The 21,425-nt window shown below is 45.0% G+C and overlaps 1 long non-coding RNA gene across 1 annotated transcript; it reads left to right on the plus strand.

Annotated features, from left to right (window-relative positions):
* Positions 1-3,147: 3,147 nt before the first annotated feature.
* On the plus strand, positions 3,148-19,021 carry LOC122552606 (uncharacterized). Its single transcript, XR_015758353.1, has 3 exons — positions 3,148-3,304; positions 3,477-3,630; positions 17,530-19,021. It is a non-coding gene; the product is annotated as an uncharacterized LOC122552606 (long non-coding RNA).
* The last annotated feature ends 2,404 nt before the right edge of the window (positions 19,022-21,425 follow it).

The raw sequence follows: 21,425 nt of genomic DNA on the forward strand, positions 1-21,425 counted from the left end.
TAACGATAAAGAAAACCACATGGCACGAAGCGATTCTTGGGGGGGGAGCCTGTCAGGTACAATTAAATGAAACATTTGGGATAGAAATGAAAACAAACGGGAATGATTTCTTGGGCTGTTGTTTTCAAATTAGCATAGGACAGGGAAAACGGGCAGAACAACTGCACAATAAGGTACAACCTTTCACCCCTCCCGATGACCTTAAAGTAGTAAAAATTATAGAGGTAAAGGACTTAAAACAGACCATTGAAATAGAAACTGGGTACGGGGATGCAAATGCCTGGGTTGGATGGGTAAAGTATACTGTAAAAAGTCTGAACAAGAGCAATTGCTATGTATGTGCCTCCGGTAGGCCAGTGGCCCAGGTGGTTCCCTTTCCGCTCGGGTGGAAGTGAGACAGGAAGGGCATGAAATGTATGATAGCCCTGTATCAGGATAAGACTGCATGGAATGATAGGAATTGTACCTTCCTATCTCTGATGTTCCCTCCCTTGGAGAAGAAAGATTCAAAGCCCCCCCCCCACCCTATGTTTTCAGCTGCAGTTGAAAATCACACATCGTGGGTGCATATACGAGGTACAAATTGGTCTAGAGATTTGGGGGAGCTGAAATTATGTACAGAGATTAAGAATGTCACTGAAATGGACAAGGGAGGGAACTACTCAGCACTAAAGGTTCCCCGAGCGGATCTGTGGTGGTACTGTGGAGGCAAAATATGAGACCCACCCTACCTCCGGATTGGAGAGGGATATGTGCAATTGTACAATTGGCAATTCCATTTACCCTGGCATTTGAGAAGGAAAAGATCGTAGGGAAAAAGGGAAGGAGTAAGAGATCACTGTTAGATACTTCTTTCGATGACAGGATTTATCTCGATTCTGTAGGAGTCCCTAGGGGGTGTACCTGATGAATTCAAGGCTCGTAACCAGATTGCAGCAGGCCTTGAGTCTGCTCTCTTTTCATGGGTAACAATTAATAAAAATGTAGATTGGATAAATTACATTTTCTATAATCAACAGCGATTTATAAATTATGCAAGAGATGCGGTTAAAGGAATATCAGAACAGCTTGATGCGACAAGTAGGATGGCATGGGAAAACAGAATGGCCCTTGATATGATTTTAGTGGAAAAAGGGTTTGTGTGTGTGATGTTATGTGAAAGCTTTTGTACCTTTATTCCTAATAACACTGCGCCTGATGGTTCAATTACTTGGGCCTTAAGGGGATTGACTATCTTAGCAGAGGAACTGGCTGAGAATTCAGGAGTAGACACATCTCTCATGGGATGGCTTGAATCATGGTTTGGAAAATGGAAGGGGTTGGTGGTTTCCATCCTTACTTCCATGATAGTAGTAGCCGGGGTATTGGTAGCCATTGGCTGTTGTATCATATCCTGTATACGAGGGCTCACCCAAAGACTGATTGAGACAGCCTTAATGAAACAGATGCCCCTAAAAGGGAATCAGACAGAGGAACTTTATCGATTAAGTAATGAGGAGATGAGTGAGACCAAGATGGATGAAATCTCCGGAATGATGCTTGCGAATTTTGGGGGCGATGCTTAAAAGAAAAGTGAAGAAGATAACAAATGGTAATTAAAGAAAAAGGGGGAAATTGTGGGATATAGGTAAAGTAGTGTTACTTCTGCAATCATAATTACTTATGCAAGGTAAATGCACTCACACCAGTGTATAATTGTTTCAACCAAGAGCTGAGTCAACAAGAATGAAAACTATGTGAAGGAAATATATAATTGTTCAAAGTTTGTGAGAAGATTTGTAGCTCGGGTGCTCGTTGCTGTGGTTCTGTTCACCGAGTTGGAAGTTTTTGTTGCAAACATTTCGTCCCCTGTCTAGGTGACATCCTCAGTGCTTGGGAGCCTCCTGTGAAGCGCTTCTGTGGTGTTTCCTCCGGCATTTATAGTGGCCTGTCCCTGCCGCTTCCGGTTGTCAGTTTCAGCTGTCCGCTGTAGTGGCCGGTATATTGGGTCCAGGTCTATGTGTTTGTTGATGGAGTTTGTGGATGAGTGCCATGCTTCTAGGAATTCCCTGGCTGTTCTTTGTTTCGCTTGCCCTATAATGGTAGTGTTGTCCCAGTCAAATTCATGTTGCTTGTCGTCTGCGTATGTGGCTACTAAGGATAGCTGGTCGTGTCATTTCGTGGCTAGTTGATGATCCACGAACTGAAACTGACAACCGGAAGCGGCAGGGACAGGCCACTATAAATGCCGGAGGAAACACCACAGAAGCGCTTCACAGGAGACTCCCAAGCACTGAGGATGTCACCTAGACAGGGGACGAAACGTTTGCAACAAAAACTTCCAGCTCGGCGAACAGAACCACAGCAATATATAATTGTTTTTGTATTAGCTAAAATGTGCATACAAGAGTGAAACGTGCCTGCAAACAATGGTAGATGTTGTAGACAATAGATAAGGTGCTGTGAGGATGTAGGTTAAGCCAGATATGCTTGCACAAGCAGTAGTTATCAGCATCTGTTTCCCACTTCTGCAAAAACAAAAAACAAACCCCAATTAAAAAGGCCATAAGGTTCAATATGGTTGAGAAAAAGGGAGGAAATGTCACAAGTGGGGGAAATAGATAGCAGTGAAGGAGGATATACCTAACAATGGACCACAGCAGGATGTGGTGAAATGGCCAAGTAAAACTTGTACTTTGTTATGCACAAGGCCAGATAAGGCAAGAGATAAACAATAGTAATGGGCACCGGGTTTGGAGTAATGAATCCTATATAAGATATGTACTTGCTAAACTCTGCGTGTCTATTTTAGGCACCACACTTGCAAGTGTATAATAAACATACTGATTGCTTCAGATCTTGTCTCGGACTGAAATTATTGAAGTGAGTGAGCTTCGTTTCTCACACTGGGCAAGGTGCCTAACTTGCTCATTATCCAGCAATTAACAGTTTGCTAATTGTCAAATGATTGTAACCTATATAATCACACAACTCACTGTATCTCGTCAGAGTGACTTGTGACTATTTGGCCGACTTGTCTCTCCCTGTGAGCTCACAAATAAATTAATCAATAACTTAAGGTTTGTGTGGCATGACTACTTATCTAAATTGGACCGCTAGGAGTGAGTCACCCACTACATAATTTATTTCCATCCCGAACAGTTGGTGTAGCCGGCGGGACATCTACTTCATGAGGTTTCCCAGAAGCTTTTCCAATTTTGTCCCCTAACTTGTGGAATACCTCCCTGAGTCAGCAGACTTTGCGACAAGACGGGAGAAGAGAAGTCACCGCTGCAGGTGGTGCTACCTGGAGCCATGAGCCAAAGTGAGTGGGATGGGGCTGTGAGGACAGAGGCTAGTGTCGGTAGCGTTCTGAGCCATGATTTTGACTGTCTCAGTTTGTCTGTTGTCTTTGTTTGTTTATCCTGGGTCTGTCTATGGTTTTGTTCTGTTTGTTTTTGTGATTGTTCTTTGCCTCTTGTTTGTTTGCTTTTCAGGATAGTGGGATCGCTGTTCTCTAAATGCAAGAGGAAGACTGCCCCCCAAGGGACAAGTGAATCTTGTCTCGCTGAGCAGGCCAGCACCCATCTGGTTGTTGTCTCGAGGAAAACACAGGAGTTCCATGGTAAATATGTTCGAATCAAGATTAAGGTAGGTGATATCCTGGTCCTGACAGGTCACCAGCCAATATTGTTTGAGAGATGAAATATTGAGGGTGGTTGCTGCTTTTGTGACTTCCAAACAAAAAGATAGCTGGCCGAGGACAAAAATGCTGTTAGAAACGCTGATATAATTTTCACTAAATCAGCCACAAAATACCAGTGTTAGTACTCCACAGGGTCCTAGTGTCCGGACAGAAAGTATTGCTGAGAGCATCTTGCACGTTACAAAATTACTAATAAAAGATTTGCTTGCCCCAGGGTTATGATAGGTGAAACCCCATTTGATAAGCCATGCTGAGGTCTGCGGCTTGCTTCAACATGCCCCAGATCCGTTCAAGTGCCCAAAATTATTTTTAATTGGCCAGTACAAACCTGCAGTAATTATAGTTGCTTGCTTCGGGATGTCCAGACTTTATTGAATTTGGCATATGGAACACATTGAGCGATATTTAAGATTCCGTTTTTTCCCCTTAGGAAATGGACTAATGCAGAGGCACAAACAGCTTGCCTTGAAAATATTGTTCAAGTTGCAAATGGAATGCCTGACAGGTATTTTGATTTTGCACACTTGGTGAAGCAGCTATGTGTCACAGCCAGGATTTATGAGGCTAAACTCCCTAACTTTGACTGTTCTGGAATGTGAGTGCCTTATTACCCTTCATAAGCATGGAATAAACAAAAGTTAAAAACTGAGATATGAGGAAAGTTGGAAAATGTTCATGTGGGTGGGTGCGAGAGAGAGACTGACTCAGCGCTGGTTCCCTGCAGCTTGGAGAAAGGTTAACCCTTTGTGATCTGGTTTGAATGCACATTTGCTTGCTGGTGATTGAATGTTTGTATTTTGTCCCCTTGAGCTCGAGATTGGGGACTGTTTTGAATTTGACTTGCATTTTGGGAATTTAAGATAATTTCTTTTAAGGTTAAGGAACCATCAGTGATTATGAAATGAAATATTAACCCACCCCATTCTTCTTACGGACAATGACTGCCCTACTGTCAATTTCTAACTAATCATTTTTTATGCTTACACCTTAATGGGTGGCACGGTGGCGCAGTGGTTAGCACTGCTGCCTCACAGCACCAGCGACCCGTGTTCAATTCCCGACCCAGGCGACTGTCTGTGTGGAGTTTGCACAATCTCCCCGTGTCTGCATGGGTTTCCTCTGGGTGCTCCGGTTTCCTCCCACAGTCCAAAGATGTGCACGTCAGGTGAATTGGCCATGCTAAATTGCCCGTAGTGTTAGGTAAAGGGGTAAATGTAGGGGAATGGGTGGGTTACGCTTCGACGGGTCGGTGTGGACTTGTTGGGCCGAAGGGCCTGTTTCCACACTGTAAGTAATCTAATCTTATTTAAATTCAAATCAGTCTAATGTGGAGGAAGACAACATTACAATCTTTTTAAAAGTCTTCTCCTTCGATTCTGCACCATTTGACGTCAGTATAAACTTGCTGTCAAATTCCACATAATTTCATGCTACTGCCAAAGATCAATTTCACCCCTTTCACCCCGACATTTTGGACTAATAAAGGAATTGACTAAAGGAAGTAAAAGCAGTAGCACTAAATCCTGGCCTCAGGTGCAGAACCATTCTTTTCCAGGATAAGAGTAGGTCTCCTTTTTTTTAATTTTTAATTATAATCTAAACTTAACATTGAGGAAAATCGCCCTAGACTTTAACATTTGCACAATGAATGGAGGAATTGCATGAACTTTATATAATTTAGTTAAATATTCTAAAACTGGACATATAAAGAAAAATCCAAAATATCTCAAACCAACAGTATTGTTTTCAGAAAATGATATTAGCTGATTTAATTTTTTGTTTCAGACTTGTTTATTTAATTTTAAGATTGCTGCATCTCATTGGTGATGGTGGAGTGCTTTACTCTGTATCAATTTCCCTCCCTCACTGACAACTGAAGTTTCAGTTCAACATTATGTTGTGAAAAATCATGTAACAAACATTAATACCCTATTGTTAATATCTGTGTCTTTGGATTCGGCCATTATTTGTGCTTTAGATGTATTTTGTTACCATGTGAGTAGACAAGACCTTTTCATGTAGCTGCAGTCATTTCACAGCCTACAACATTGTTAATGTGCAATGACTGGTCAGAACCGCTTAAGAAAGCTAATCGCGAATTTAAATTAAGGGACTAAAACCAGGTAATTATAATGGATTTCAGATTTGGAAACTGTGTACATTTTTAAAAATTGAATTTTGAATAAATTAATTTCCAGTTTATTTTGACTTACAAAGTGTCTTCGTCACTTGTCCAGTTCCCACCTCTCGATTATAGATCATATTAGTTATTATTTTTAGTATGGAAAAGCGCAGCAGGTCAGGCAGCATCCAAGGAGCAGGAGAATCGACATTTCGGGCATGAGCCCTTCCTCAGGAATGAGGTAAGTGTGCCAAGCAGGCTAAGATGAAAGGTAGGGAAGAGGGACTTGGGGGAGGGGCATTGGAAATGCGATAGGTGGAAGGAGGTTAAGGTGAGGGTGGTAAGGTGAGGGTGATAGGCCGGAGTGGGGGTGGGGGCAGAGAGGTCAGGAAGAAGATTGCAGGTTAGGAAGGTGGTGCTGAGTTCGAGGGTTGGGACTGAGACAAGGTGGGGGAAGGGGAAATGAGGAAACTGGAGAAATCTGAGTTCATCCCTTGTGGTTGGAGGGTTCCGAGGCAGAAGATGAGGCGCTCTTCCTCCAGTCGTCGTGTTGCTATGGTCTGGCAATGGAGGAGTCCAAGGACCTGCATGTCCTTGGTGGAGTGGGAGGGGGAGTTGAAGTGTTGAGCCACGGGCTGGTTGGTTGGTTACTTCTTCAACCAGGATTCTCGCCCACCCTCTGACGACCCCTTCTCCAGCCTCCAACACACCCCATCAATCTGGATACCCCGTGATGGCCTCTTACCTGCCCTCGATCTCTTTATAGCCAACTACCGCTGCGACATTAACCGCCTCAACCTCTCCACCCCTCTCACCCATTCCAACCTCTCACCCTCAGAACATGCAGCCCTCCACTCCCTCCGTTCCGTTCCTGAAGAAGGGCCTGTGCCCGAAACATCGAATCTCCTGTTCCCTGGATGCTGCCTGACCTGCTGTGCTGTTCCAGCAATAAAGTTTCAACTTTGATCTCCAGCATCTGCAGACCTCACTTTCTCCTCCAACCCCAACCTCACTATCAAACCGGCAGACAAGGGAGGCGCAGTGATAGTTTGGCGCACCAATCTTTACATCGCTGAGGCTAAACGCCAGCTCGCGGACACCTCCTCCTACTGCCCCCTTGACCATGACCCCACCTCCCACCACCAAAACCATCATCTCCCAGTCCATCCATAACCTCATCACCTCAGGGGATCTCCCATCCACCGCCTCCAACCTCATAGTCCCACAACCCCACACCGCCCGTTTCTACCTCCTGCCCAAAATCCACAAACCTGACTGCCCCAGCCGACCCATTGTCTCAGCCTGCTCCTGCCCCACCGAACTCATTTCTGCGTACCTCGACACGGTCCTGTCCCCCTTAGTCCAAGAACTCCCCACCTTCGTTCGGGACACCACCCACGCCCTCTACCTCCTCCAGGATTTTCGCTTCCCCGGTCCCGAATGCCTTATCTTCACCATGGACATCCAGTTCCTGTACACCTCCATCCCCCATCACGAAGGACTCAAAGCCCTCTGCTTCTTCCTTTCCTGCCATACCAACCAGTACCCTTCCACTGACACCCTCCTTCGACTGACTGAACTGGTCCTCACCCTGAACAACTTCTCATTCCAATCTTCCCACTTCCTCCAAACCAAAGGAGTAGCCATGGGCACCCACATGGGCCCCAGCTATGCCTGCCTCTTCATAGGATATGTGGAACAGTCCATCTTCCACAGCTACACTGGCATCACCCCTCACCTTTTCCTCCGCTACATTGATGACTGTATCGGCACTGCCTCGTGCTCCCACGAGGAGGTTGAACAGTTCATCCACTTTACTAACACCTTCCACCCGACCTCAAATTTGCCTGGACCGTCTCAGACTCCTCCCTCCCCTTCCTAGACCTCTCCATTTCTAACTCGGGCGACCGAATCAACACGGACATTTACTATAAACCGACTGATTCCCACAGCTACCTAGACTACATCTCCTCCCACCTTGCCCCTGTAAAAACGCCATCCCATATTCCCAATTCCTTCGTCTCCACCGCATCTGCTCCCAGGAGGACCAGTTCCAATACCGAACAACCCAGATGGCCTCTTTCTTCAAGGACTGCAATTTCCCCCCCGACATGGTCGACGATGCCCTCCACTGCATCTCTTCCACTACCCGCTCCTCCGCCCTTGAGCCCCGCCCCTCCAATTGCCACCAGGACAGAACCCCACTTGTCCTCACCTACCACCCCACCAACCTCCATATACATTGTATCATCCGTCGTCATTTCCGCCACCTCCAAACAGACCTCACCACCAGGGATATATTTCCCTCCCCTCCCCTATCAGCGTTCCGAAAAGACCACTCCCTCCGTGACTCCCTCGTCAGGTCCACACCCCCCACCAACCCAGCCTCCACTCCCGGCACCTTCCCCTGCGACCGCAAGAAATGCAAAACTTGCGCCCACACCTCCCCCCCCTTACTTCCCTCCAAGGCCCCAAGGGATCCTTCCATATCCACCACAAATTCACCTGCACCTCCACACACATCATCTATTGCATCCGCTGCACCCGATGTGGCCTCCTCTATATTGGGGAGACAGGTCGCCTACTTGCGGAATGTTTCAGAGAACACCTTTGGGACACGCGCACCAACCAACCAACCAACCCAACCAGCCCGTGGCTCAACACTTCAACTCCCCCTCCCACTCCACCAAGGACATGCAGGTCCTTGGACTCCTCCATCGCCAGACCATAGCAACACGACAGCTGGAGGAAGAGCGCCTCATCTTCCGCCTAGGAACCCTCCAACCACAAGGGATGAACTCAGATTTCTCCAGTTTCCTCATTTCCTCTCCCCCCACCTTGTCTCAGTCCCAACCCTCAAACTCAGCACCACCTTCCTAACCTGTAACCTTCTTCCTGACCTCTCTGCCCCCACCCCCACCCTATCACCCTCAGCAACACATTTTCAGCTCTGATCTCCAGCATCTGCAGTCCTCACTTTCTCCTATAATTTTTGTAACCAATTGTATTAGCCCTGAATCACAAAATCAGAATTATTTGGCAGAATTGATTGGTTTTATACCTTTATACATTGTCAGTGACCTTTGACATTGCCTCATGGTTAATTTGAAGCATGGCTGCATTAATTCGTTGCTAACTGAAGAATGAAAAGATACGTTACTGGCCAGTTGAAGGAAGTTTTCATTTGACAGGGGGATAGAGGTATGTACAGCAGATGGAACTCCCAAAAGCTGGGAGATGTTCATAGTTGAGTGTGAATGGATAGATGGAAAACAAAGGGAACAGGCGAAACAGTGCAAGGCCATTAAATCTGAGGAATATACAAAAAGGGTTAAAGCAACAACTCTGTTTAAAAATAAACTAACATTCGACTCGGATTCCCAAGCCTATGTCTGGCTTACCAACCCTATTTGAGGATGGGGATTTTGTTCTGGGATACCACTGGGCCCCTAAGATCTCCTGATTACAACCTTTCCTTACTCTGAAAATGAAGGGTCCAGTATTGGTAACCGGCTTCATAGCTGACATCATGGGAGTGAGCAGCCTGAGTCATCCTAAACCAGGGGCCATCCCGAAAATCAGAGTAATGTTAATGAACCAAGCCCCTGACCACAAGGAGAAACTGGCCCAGTTTGCTCAACATGTCCACAGAACAACACAAATGTAAAGGGAAAAAAAAAATTCTGGGAGTGACCTGAATAAGAATGGTCGGTGTTATAAGACTGAAATAAGTGGCCATCTATCTGACGGAAGTGGTATACAGCCCACAACTGAAAAATAATCGAAGCTGCCTCACCTTTGTTTAACTCTGTATTCCTTCTGATGTCACCGACAAACAATATGAACTATCCCAGGATTTTCCAGTCGCAAATGTGGTGAACGGTGGTTTTCTATTGGGATGGCCAGAACCAGACTGGACCATGATCCAAGTTGCAGGTAAAACTGAATATGTCCAGCGCCCTCGTGATCCCAAACGCCGTGTGCCAAGTCTGACAGGGTTAATTGGGACCAGGATACCCACTATGGGCAGGACCCACCTCAGATGCCCACCCAGTGACCACTGCTGGGCAACCCTTTCCCAAGAGGATCCTGGAAGTGGGGACAGGCAGGCCCCAGTGTTACACCTTTGGGACTGGGAACCATACAGAGAATTCCCCCAGGAGCAAATGGTTGGCCCTTGCTTTAACTGTGGAAATATGGCCACTGGGGAGTGATGTGTCCTTATTGTTACCTTGGAGCTAACACAGGGATTGACATGCTTGCATCCCAGCAAAAGGAAAATCTGTTAATATACACAGATTCTCGTTGTGCTTTTGATGTGACCCATGATTATGGAGCCATGTGGGAACATAGAGGACTTTTAACCTCCATGGGGCATCCAATTAGTTATACTGTTTTTGTCCAATCGATCTGGCAGTTATCAAGACTTTCGGCTCACGCTGAGGTAACTGATACAGTCTCCAAAGGAACAAGCAGATTGATGCTGCTGGCAAGCAGGCTGCCTTACATCCCAAACTCTGGTCCCATTGGGTTCCCAGCAAAACCCAGATACAGACGATATGGGGACAGGTATACCAGACCTGGGTTAAGGTACAGAATCCACAGGGGAAGTCCCTGCTGAACAGCACAAACTATGGCCTCAAATAGGGTACTCCCTCGATATGCAAACCAAAATGTGGGTGACCCCTGCTGGACAGGTTTGTGTTCCTTCTTTGCTGCTGCCTAATTTTTTTTGATTATGTGTGTTATTGTACACTCTTGGTCAAGGAGGAAATGGTTGATATTCTGTTACGTAGTTGGTGGCACCCAGGTTATCAGAAAGCAGATAAGAAAAGAACTGAAGCATATTTAATTTGTAAACAAACAAGATGAATGCTGTAAGAGGAATGCCCTGCAGATGTTAACCACTTCCTTGCCTGGAGGGCCTTTTCACTTGTCTACATCTTGCTTTTATAGAATTACTTCGCATACATTGTTATGAATTTTGTATAATAATAGTAGATGTATTTAGTAAATGAATGAAAACCATCCCAATGACTGGTACAGCTGCCACTATAGTGTTGGACAAGTGGGAAATATTTGCATTAGTTAACCAAAATTCCAACAAGTTTACGCTCACAGGTACGCCAGGCTGAAGAATTAGGACCGGGGCATATTGGAGCCGAATTGGACAGGCCTGTTCCTAGTTCTGCTGGTTACCTGTTCAGCAGTCAAAGTCAAGGGGAGGCCTGAATGGATGCAAGCCATGCAGTGCAAGAGAGCGCCACCTGTGGAGGAACACCAGAAGAACACTGCAAAGACACGTTTACAGCCAGCGACTGTAAGATGCTCCTTATTACACTGCTTATGCTTATTTCTCTAGGGCCCTATGGAGAGCCTAATGGCACTACACTTCAACATGACTTGCCCTTATGCACAGAAGGTCAACCACTCTAGCTGCTGGGTTTGTGCTCATATTCCCATCCACTCCAAGGGAGGGATCTCCCGAGACCCATACCATTTAATGAATCTGACACTGCTGAATGGTGGCTGCACCAGGGTCGTTCTGCTGCTGTTACAATGTCTCGTATCCGTGCTGGTTCCCTTACGTAGGTGGGTGACCCACAGTTTTACAAGGATAATACGTGCCTCCACTGGATACCTTTTAAAGGTTGGTTCCAGCCTCAATACAATCTCTCGCGCACACGCCCCCTCACCGTTCCTCACCAATCTCACAGCCATGGCTACACCCCTTGCAAGTATTTGCATTAAAAGCAAGCATCCTTCAGGGTGGCAGGCTGGCTTCAGTAAGTGCCTTCACTCTGTTCTCCTTACTTCGACTTCTTATCAGTACACTGCAGACTGGAGCATACTCAACTTCAGAGTTCCCAACAAGACCGTCGTCAATTCCACTTCTACAACCTTTTGGACTGGCACTCAACGCAACCATTTGTTGGCATTGAACGGCTTTTTCTTATCATTTGTGGCCAGAAGGCCTACCGCTGGCTGCCTACCTCCTGGACTGAGGGCTGTTATTTAGGTTATGTTGTCAATTTCCTTTACAACTCCCACACTTTGCCTTTCGAGACTTCCAAGTCTCACATCAAGAGGGCACTCACTACCTTTCAGCACCTATTATCTATCTTCTCCCTTCCAACTTGAGGTTGAGGTTTGGCAAATTGCTACCACTCTGGAGGAGATTGCCAACGCCACGTCTTAGTCTTTTGACCAGCTCACTGCAGAGATGGTCGCTGTCCATATTGTTGCTCTCCAAAATTGCCTGGCCCTTGACTACCTCACCAGGGACTTGTAGAGCTGCAGCAAAACCTCGCGGCTCTTAAACTCAATCCCCCTGCTAATGAAACCCAAAACGCCATATACTTTCTTAACAACCCTATCCACTTGGGTGGCAACTTTAGGGATCTATGCACTTGGACACCAAGATCCCGCAGTTCCTCCACACTACCAAGAATCCTGTTTTTAATCCTATATTCAGCATTCAAGTTCAACCTTCCAAAAGGCATCACTTCGCATTTACCCAGGTTGAACACCATCTGCCATTTCTCAGCCCAGCCCTGCATTATGTCTATGTCACCCTGCAGCCTGCAATAGCCCTCAATACTATCAACGGTACCTCCAACCTTTGTCTCATCGGAAAACTTACTAACCCACACCTCAACCTCCTCATCCAAGTTATTTATAAAAACTACAAAGAGCAGCGGCCCAAGAATAGAGCCCTGAGGGACGCCACTCACCACTGACCTTCAGGCAGCATATATTCCATCTACAACCACTCTCTGCCTTCTGTCAGCCAACCAATTCTGAATCCAGAAAGCCAAATCTCCCTGTATCCCTTACTTCCTGACTTTATGAATGAGCCTACCATGGGGAACCTTACTGACTGCCTTGCTGATGTCCATGTATGCCACATCCACTGCTCGACCATCGTTAACCTGCCTCGTCACCTCCTCAAAGAACTCAATAAGATTTGTGAGGCATGACCTGCCCTCACAAAGCCATGCTGACTGCCTTTAATCATGCTATGCTTTTCCAAATAGCCATAAATCCTATCCCTCAGAATTCTTTCCAAAACCTTGCTGACCACAGATGTAAGACTGGTCTGTAATTGTCAGGGATTTCCCTATTCCCCTTCTTGAAACCCTCCAGTACAACTCCCGTGGAGAGTGAGACAGCAAAGATCTTCACCAGCGGCTTAGCAACCTCCTTTCTCACTTCCCGGAGCAACCTTAGGATAAATCTGGTCTGGCCATGGGGACTTATCAATCTTAATGTTTGCCCAAATTTCCTGATGTCAACTTCCTCAATATCGATCTGTTTAAGCCTATTTCCCAGCTCCTCAAAGTTCTCATTCACAACAAGGACCCTTTCCTTAGTGAAAACCAAAGCAAAAACTCATCTATGGCTTCCTCTATCTGCTTAGACTCCATCCACATGTTCCCTACGCTATCCCTGATCAGCCCTATCTTCTCCCTGATTATTCTGTTATTCCTCACATATGAGTAAAATGCGTTTTGGTTCTCCTTAATGTTTCCTGCCAAGCCTTTTTTGTGCCCCCTCCTGGCTCTCCACAGTCCATTTTTGAGCTCCTTCCGAGCAAACCTAAAATCCCCTAAAAGCTGTGCTAGACCCTTGCTTCCTTCACCTTACGTAAGCTCCTCTGTTCTCTTCATCCCAAGGCTCCTTAATCTTACCCCTTCACGCCTGTCTCAGAGGAACAAATTTATTCATCACTCGCAACAACTGCTCCTTAAACAGTCTCCACATGTTTTTTGTGCCCATTCTGTGGAACAATTGCTCCCAATCTGTATTTCCCAACTCCTGTCTGATAGCGTCACAATTTCCCTTTCCCCAATTAAATGTTTTCCCAATAAGTGAGGAAGAACATTCATTTTAATAAGAGCTATTTGGCCTAACCAAGATATTGGAAGAACCTCCCAATGCTGAAGATCCTGCCTTATCTTATTGAGCAAGTGCACAAAGTTAGCCTTACATATCTGATCAAATGTGGAAGCAATGAAAATGCCTACGTACAGAAAACCTCCCTGTGATCACCTGAAAGGGAATCGGATTTCACCTTCGAGATCGGGTATTCCCCCAAGACCCCCCATGGGCATGGCCTCCGACTTCATTAAAATTAATCTTATATCCCAAGAAAGAGCCTACTAAATTGATACATTGCATTAAATGAGGCACAGACACTGCCAGGTGTGAGAGGAAAAAGAGAACATAATCTGCGTAGAGTGTGATCTTATGTGCCCCTGAACCCACTTCCGGGGCAATTATACTGGGGTCCCTCCAGATAGCCTCCGCCATTGGATCAATCACCCAGCATGAACAACAGCTGTGAGCGGGGTAACCTTGTCAGCTGCCTCTACCAATACTAAAATTATTAGATCTTATGCCATTAGTAAGGACCGCTGCCATAGGATCACTATATAGCACTTCCACCCATCCGATAAAGATCCCACTGAGAACAAACCACTCCAAAAAAGATATAGCCATTCCACCCAGTAAAATGCCTTTTCTGTTTAAGGGAGACCAGCAAGCCCGGAATCGACCTCTGCTGGCACAACTAGACCATGTTCAATACTCTTCTAATGTTATTAGAGGACCTACAGCCCTTAATAAAACCTTAATAAATCCTTTACGATAAAGGGCAACACCTTCTCCAATCTCAACGTGAGTGTCTTAGATAAAGGATGTAGGTTTGTTCACTGAGCTGGAAGGTTCATTTTCAGATGTTTCGTCACCATACTAGGTAACATTTTCAGTGAGCCTTCGGACAAAGCACTGCTGATGATTCCTGCTTTCTATTTATATGTTTGGGTTTCTTTGGGTCGGTGATGTCATTTTGTGTGGTGATGTCATTTCCTATGGTGATGTCAATTCCTTTTCTTTTCCTCAGGGGGTGGTAAATTGGGTCCAACTCAATGTGTTTGTTGATAGAGTTCTGGTTGGAATGCCATGCTTCTAGGAATTCTCATGCGTGCTCTGCTTGGCTTGTCCTAGGATGGATGTTGTCCCAGTCAAAGTGGTATCCTTTCTTATCTGTATGTAAGGATACTAGTGAGACAAGGTCATGTCGTTTTGTGGCTAGTTGATGTTCATGTATCCTGGTGGGTAGCTTTCTGCTTGTTTGACCATCGACCTCCATTATTGCTGGAATAAACTCACCAAAAGTTCCAGCAATGCTTCCCAAACCTCAGGAAAGTGAAGGAGGGGAGAGAGAAGGGAAAAAAATGAAGGGACAAAACAAAACAAGAAAAACACAACAACGATAAAGAACCATCATTGTCCATATTGTTTGAGCCGGTCAGTCTATTTTAAAGTGTCCAAAAGGTTCTATGCTTTCTCTATTGAGTCAAAGACATGTATGGACTCTCCGTGACTGAAACAGAGCACTGCCAGGTACCTTACAGAATATTGGATATCCAGATCCCTCAGCCTCTCCTTTACATCATCAAACGTCTTCCTCTTACAGATCATGGCAGCCATGCTCAAAAGTGCTGGCTGGCTGATCCCCTTTTTCTCACTCCAGCAGCCCAATAATACGGATGTTCTTACTCTGACCTCGATTTCGAGGTCGTCGACCTGCTCCACCGTACCATCTTTTTCAGAGCCTGAACAATCCCGCTGAAGATTCGGATCCGGTCTCTGACGCCGCGGTCTGCCAGTCGATGCTGCCTCAGATGCTGCATCTCCTGCTCATGCTTTTGCAGCATGGCCAAGATCAGTTCCAGCCTGGCCCTGGACTCCTCCATCACTGACTCGATCTTTTCTCGGGGTTTAATGAACTCTGAAGCCAGGCGTTGCTGAGCAGGTGTGTCCAACGGGGCTTCTACAGGAGTCAACCCTGCGGTCACAGGTGTTTCTGTCACTGCAGGGGAGTGCCCAACTTGTTGTGATTCATGTGGCTCCTTGCCTTTAGTCATAGAGTCATAGAGATGTACAGCATGGAAACAGACCCTTCGGTTCAATCCGCCCATGTTGATCAGATATCCCAACCCAATCTAGTCCCACCTACCAGCACCCGGCCCATATCTCTCCAAACCCTTCCTATTCAGATACCCATCCAAATGCCTCTTAAATGTTGCAATTGTACCAGCCTCCACCACTTCCTCTGGCAGCTCATAGTCATCTTCCTAATTCACTAAAAAGGAAATATATTGGGATGGCCATGACGATGGGAAATTGCCCCATGGTGTCCAGGGATGTGCAGGCCAGGTGGATTAGCCACAGAAAATGCAGGATTACTGGTTAGTGTAGGGCGGTCTGGGTGGGATGTTCTTTGGAGGGTTGGTATGGATTGAGTGGTATGCTGCCAAACTGTAGGGATTCTATGTTTAAAATAAAATTGTGGAATTATTCAAAGGGATAATTGGGGTAAACATCACTCCCTCCAAGTTCCCCTCCAAGCCACTCATCATCCTGACTTGGAAATATACTATCAATCCTTTGCGTCGACATGGTGTCTCAGTGGTTAGCACTGTTGCCTCACAACACCAGACACCCGGGTTCGATTTCAGCCTCTGGCAACTGTCTGCGTGGAGTTTGCATATTCTCCCCGTGTCTGCGTGGGTTTCCTCCCACAATCCAAAAATGCGCAGGTTAGGTGAATTGGCCATGCTAAATTGACCCTAATGTTCAGGGATGTGTAGGCTAGGTGCATTAGTCAGGAGTAAATTGTTCAGGATGGAAATAAATTATGCAGTGGGTGACTCACTCCTAGTAATCATGCCACACAAACCTTGAGTTATTGACTGGTTTATTCATGAGCTCACAGGGAGAGACATGTTAACAGAATGGTCACAAGTCACCCTGACAAGATACAGCGAGTTGCGTGATTATATAGGTTACAATCATTTGACAATTAGCAAGTTGGGCATCTTGCCCAGTCACTAGCTTCCGTCACATTGTGTCTGGGCAGTGTTGGTTAGTCGCTGATAAGCAAGTGTTAATATACAATATGTTCTTGCAAAAAGAGAAATATTTCCATGCAAGAACAAGAATTTGTTTATCATGTATCAGTACAGCTGCAAGGCCAACCATCTTAGCTGAGCCTGGGAAGCACAAGCTTTTAGCAAGCAGGCACTAAATGAGATTCAAAATGGTTTCCAGACTTTTAATATGTGACAAAATGGCTGCCCCAAATCTAACAATTCTCCCATAATTCCTTCCTTTTGTCTTTTCACCAAATTAGGAGGGCAGTTCAGAGGAACCACAAAGGCAGAAAGACACAAATGGGTTCATGAAACTGATGACACAAAGATAGGTTAGAAAGTGTGAAGACATCTGTTTATAAATTTATATAGTCCCGTTGACTGACCTTCATGAGAAATGTTATTTTTTATAGGCTGGAAAAACACCTAAATAATGTAAACTATTCTTAAACTAATCTCCTCTAGTCAAACTCTTCAAGAGAATGTATCATCGACACAACTAGAGATTATGGACCAGGATCCAGGAATTACAATGTTTAAATGGTCTGACCAAAGGAAGATGCCTGGCAAAATGTTTCACTTCTTTCCCACTTTTCATTGTGATAGAGGGACAGCTATTCCAGTTTTAGATTCTCCCAGTTTGGTGGTCCACATTTTCAAGGATTCACACAATCGTCACCCTCTTCCCAACACAAAATAAGTTCAGGTTGGTTGTCTATGCTCAATGGGGTAACAGGCGGTGTTCGGGTTAGACTATGTGAACACATTGCCTGGATTTACAGATCGCCAGGAATGCGGGAGCTAGTCCTTACAAATGAGGCCGTCCTAGGATGCACGTGGCACTCCCATAGGCACGGGCTGTGAAGTAAGACCTGCAGTTATGTGGAATCGTTCCTAGCAGGAAGCAGCTGTGGGACTAGTAACAGTGAAGATAGCAGTGAACAAAGGTGGACATTGACAAATAATAGGTGCCAAGACTTCAAGGTTAGTATGTTCAATTATACCCTGTTAAGGAACTTCAAATTTAATTAAATCTAATATAAAACGTTACATGCAAAGATTGTATGAAGACATTTTGATTTTATAGTACAGCTTTAGCTGAAAGAGTTGCCTTGTCTGCTTGACTTGAACAGGTGGAACAGGTGGAACAAAGCATTCACACAGGTGTGTCGCCTTATTAAATTTTAAGAAATGTTTTCCCAATCAACAAGATCTAAATGCCAGGAGAAAGTGAGGACTGCGAAATGCTGGAGATTAGAGTCGAGAATGTGGTGCTGGAAAAGCACAACAGGTTAGGCAACACCTGAGGAGCAGGAGAATTGATGTTTTGGGCATAAGCCCTTCATCAGGAATGTGGGGGAACAGCCATTTGTTTATTTTTGGAATTAAAAACAACAAAAATTCCTTTGTGAAAAGAGAACGCTCTGCATCTTAAATTAAATTTTGATTATTCCCTTAAAACTTTTCAGCATTTTGGAAGTTTATGTTTTCCAGAATCTACTTTTTTCTGTTACAGCAAGAGCATTAACTAGCCAGAATCAATACCCAATTGTCATGATTAAATATTTAAAATTTGAAAGTGTTGAGTTTATCTGTACTTAAGCTTTATTATACAAAATGAAGGTCTCTGACGTATACTCTCATCACGTAACTCGAGTGTCACAATGGTGAGTGAAACTCTAATTTGCACAATTAAATGAGTTAATTAACCACATTACTCTGAATGTAGTTATGCCAACAGCCCTTGTGGGGGATGTCCCTCCCTCTTAGCCAGGAGTTCTGAGTTCAAGTCTCATTATAAAATGCACTAATAGCCTTGAGCTATACCCCTTCCTTTGGGACAGAGATCTGGATTCAGTCCCACTTCTTTTGGACATGTCTCATAACATATTGGGTTAAGGCAAAATACTGACGATGCTGGAAATCACAGAAGGTCCTGGAGAAAGTCAGCAGGTCTTGTAGCATCTATGGAGAGAGAAACAGAATTAATATTTTGAGTTCAATACAATTTTACTTCAGAACTGAACTCTTCATCAGAGATTAATTCAAAATGTTAACTGTGTTTCTTTTTCCACAGATAGAGTCACAGAGTCATAGAGGTGTATATCACGGAAACAGACCCTTCCATCCAACTTGTCCACGCTGACCAGATATTTTAAATTAATCCAATCTCATTTGATAACATTTGACAGATATACCTCTAAACCTTCCCACTCATATACCCTTCCAGATGCCTTTTAAATGTTGTAATTGTCCCAGCTTCCACCACATCCTCTGGCAGCTCATTCCATACACGTACCACCCACTGCCAGAAAACATTTCTGCAGAAATTCACCAAAGATTCCCAGACAGCACCTTTCTAACCCATGACCACTTCTACCTAGAAGGACAAGGGCAGCAGATATATGGGAACATCACCACCTTCCAGTTCCCCTCCAAGCCACTCACCATTCTGACTTGGAAATATATCGCCGTTCCTTCACTGTCACTGGGTCAAAATCCTGGAATTCCCTGCCCAATGGCACTATGGGTCAACCCAAAGCAGGTGGACTGCAGTGGTTCAAGAAGGCAGCTCACCCCCCACCTTCTCAAGGGCAACTAGGGATGGGCAATAAATGCTGACCAGCCAGCGACACTCACATCCCACCAAAAGAAAGTTCCCCTTAGGTCCCATTTATATCTTTCCCCTCTCACCGTAAAACTATGCCCTCTAGTTTTGAATTCTCCTACCCTGGGGGAAAGCCAATGGCTATTCATTCTATCTATTTCCCTCAGGATTTTATAAACCTCTACAGCGTCATCCCTCAGCCGCCAATGCTCCAGGAAAAATTGCCCCAGCCTATTCAGCTCAACCTTCTAACCCTGGCAACATCTTTGTAAGTCTTTTCTAAATTCTTTCAAGTTTCATAACATCCTTCCTGTAACAGGGAGACCAGAATTGAATGCAGTACTCCAAAAGTTGCCTGACAAATAAGCTGCAACATGACATCCCAACTCCTCTACTCAATGCACTGACTAATAAAGACATGCATATGAAACGCTTTCTTCACTACCCTGTGACTCCACCTTCAAGGAACTGTGAACTTGCAACCCAAGGTCTCTGTTTGACAACATTCCCTAGGACCCTACCATTAAGTGTATTACTCCTGCCCTGATTTGCCTTAACAAAATGCAACATCTCATAATTATCTAAATTGAGTTCCATCTGCCATTCTTCGGCCAATTGGCCCATCTGATCAAGGTCCCATTAAACTCTGAGATAACCTTCTTCACCATTCACTAACCACCAATTTTGGTGTCATTTGCAAACTTACTAACCATTCTATATTCACATCAAAATAATTTAGACAAACGACAAAAAGCAGTTCACACAGCATCAATCTTTGTGGCACACCTCTGGTCACAGGCCTCCACTACCACCCACTGTCTCCTACCTTCAAGCGAATTTTGTAACCAAATGGCTAGATCTCAGTGGATTCCATGTGATCTAACCTTGCTAACCAGTCTACCATGCAGAATGTGTCAAACGCCTTGCTGAGGTCCACATAGACACCATCTACTGCTCTGCTTTATCAATCTTCTTTTGTCACTTCTTCAAAAAATTCCATCAACTTAGTGAGACACAATTTCTCAGGCACAAAGCCACATTGACTATCCCTAATCAGGCCTTACCTTTCCAAATCCTGTCCATTAGAATCCCCATCACTGACATCAGGCTCACTGGTCGATAATTCCCTAGATTTTCCTTGCAGCCTTTCTGAAATAGTGGCACCACATTAGCCACCTTCCTGTCAGCCAAGGCTATCAATGATGCAAATATCTCAGTAAGGGGGCCAACAATCACTTCCCTAGCTTTCCACAAAGTCCTGGAAAACACCTGATCAGGTTCAGGGATTTACCCACCTTTATGCGTTTAACACGTCCAGCACCTCCTCCTCTGCACTATGGATATTATTCAAAGGCACCACTACTTATTTCCCCAAGTGCTCCAGCTTCCATATCCTTTTCCACAGTAAACACTGATGCAAAATACTCTTTTAGTAAGTCACCCATGTTCTGCAGTTCCACGCTTAGTCAGCCTTGTTAATCTTAAAGGGGCTCTATTCCCTCCCTATTTACTCTTCTAACTTGATTGGTTTGTAGAATCTATTTGGATTCTCCTTAACCCTATTTGCTAAAGTTATCTGAGGTCCACATTTTGCCATCCCGATTTTCGTCTTTGAGTATACTCCGACGACCCTTATATTGCCCTTATATCAAGGGATTCATTCAATCCCAGTTATCCACACCTCCCGTATGCCTCCATCTTTTTCTTGACCAGATCCTCAATTTCTCTAGTCATCCAGCATTCCCTATACCTACCAACCTTGGCCTTCACCCCCAGAGGAAGATACTGCCTCCATACTCTCATTACAAGATCATAGAGTCAAGAGATGTTCAGCACGGAAACAGACCCTTCGGTCCAACCCGTCCATGCCGACCAGATATCTCAACCCGATCTAGTCCCACCTGCCAGCACCTGGCCCATATTCCTCCAAACCCTTCCTATTCATATACCCATCAGATTACTATGGATATTAAGATACTATCCATGTAAATCTTTTCTGAACCCTTTCAAGTTTCACAACATCTTTCTGATAGGAAGGAGACCAGAATTGCACACAATATTCCAAAAGTG

Source organism: Chiloscyllium plagiosum, unplaced genomic scaffold, assembly GCF_037043375.1.
Source record: "Chiloscyllium plagiosum isolate Xiang-an unplaced genomic scaffold, Cpla_swu_hap1 HiC_scaffold_10, whole genome shotgun sequence".
NCBI classification, from domain to species: domain Eukaryota; kingdom Metazoa; phylum Chordata; class Chondrichthyes; order Orectolobiformes; family Hemiscylliidae; genus Chiloscyllium; species Chiloscyllium plagiosum.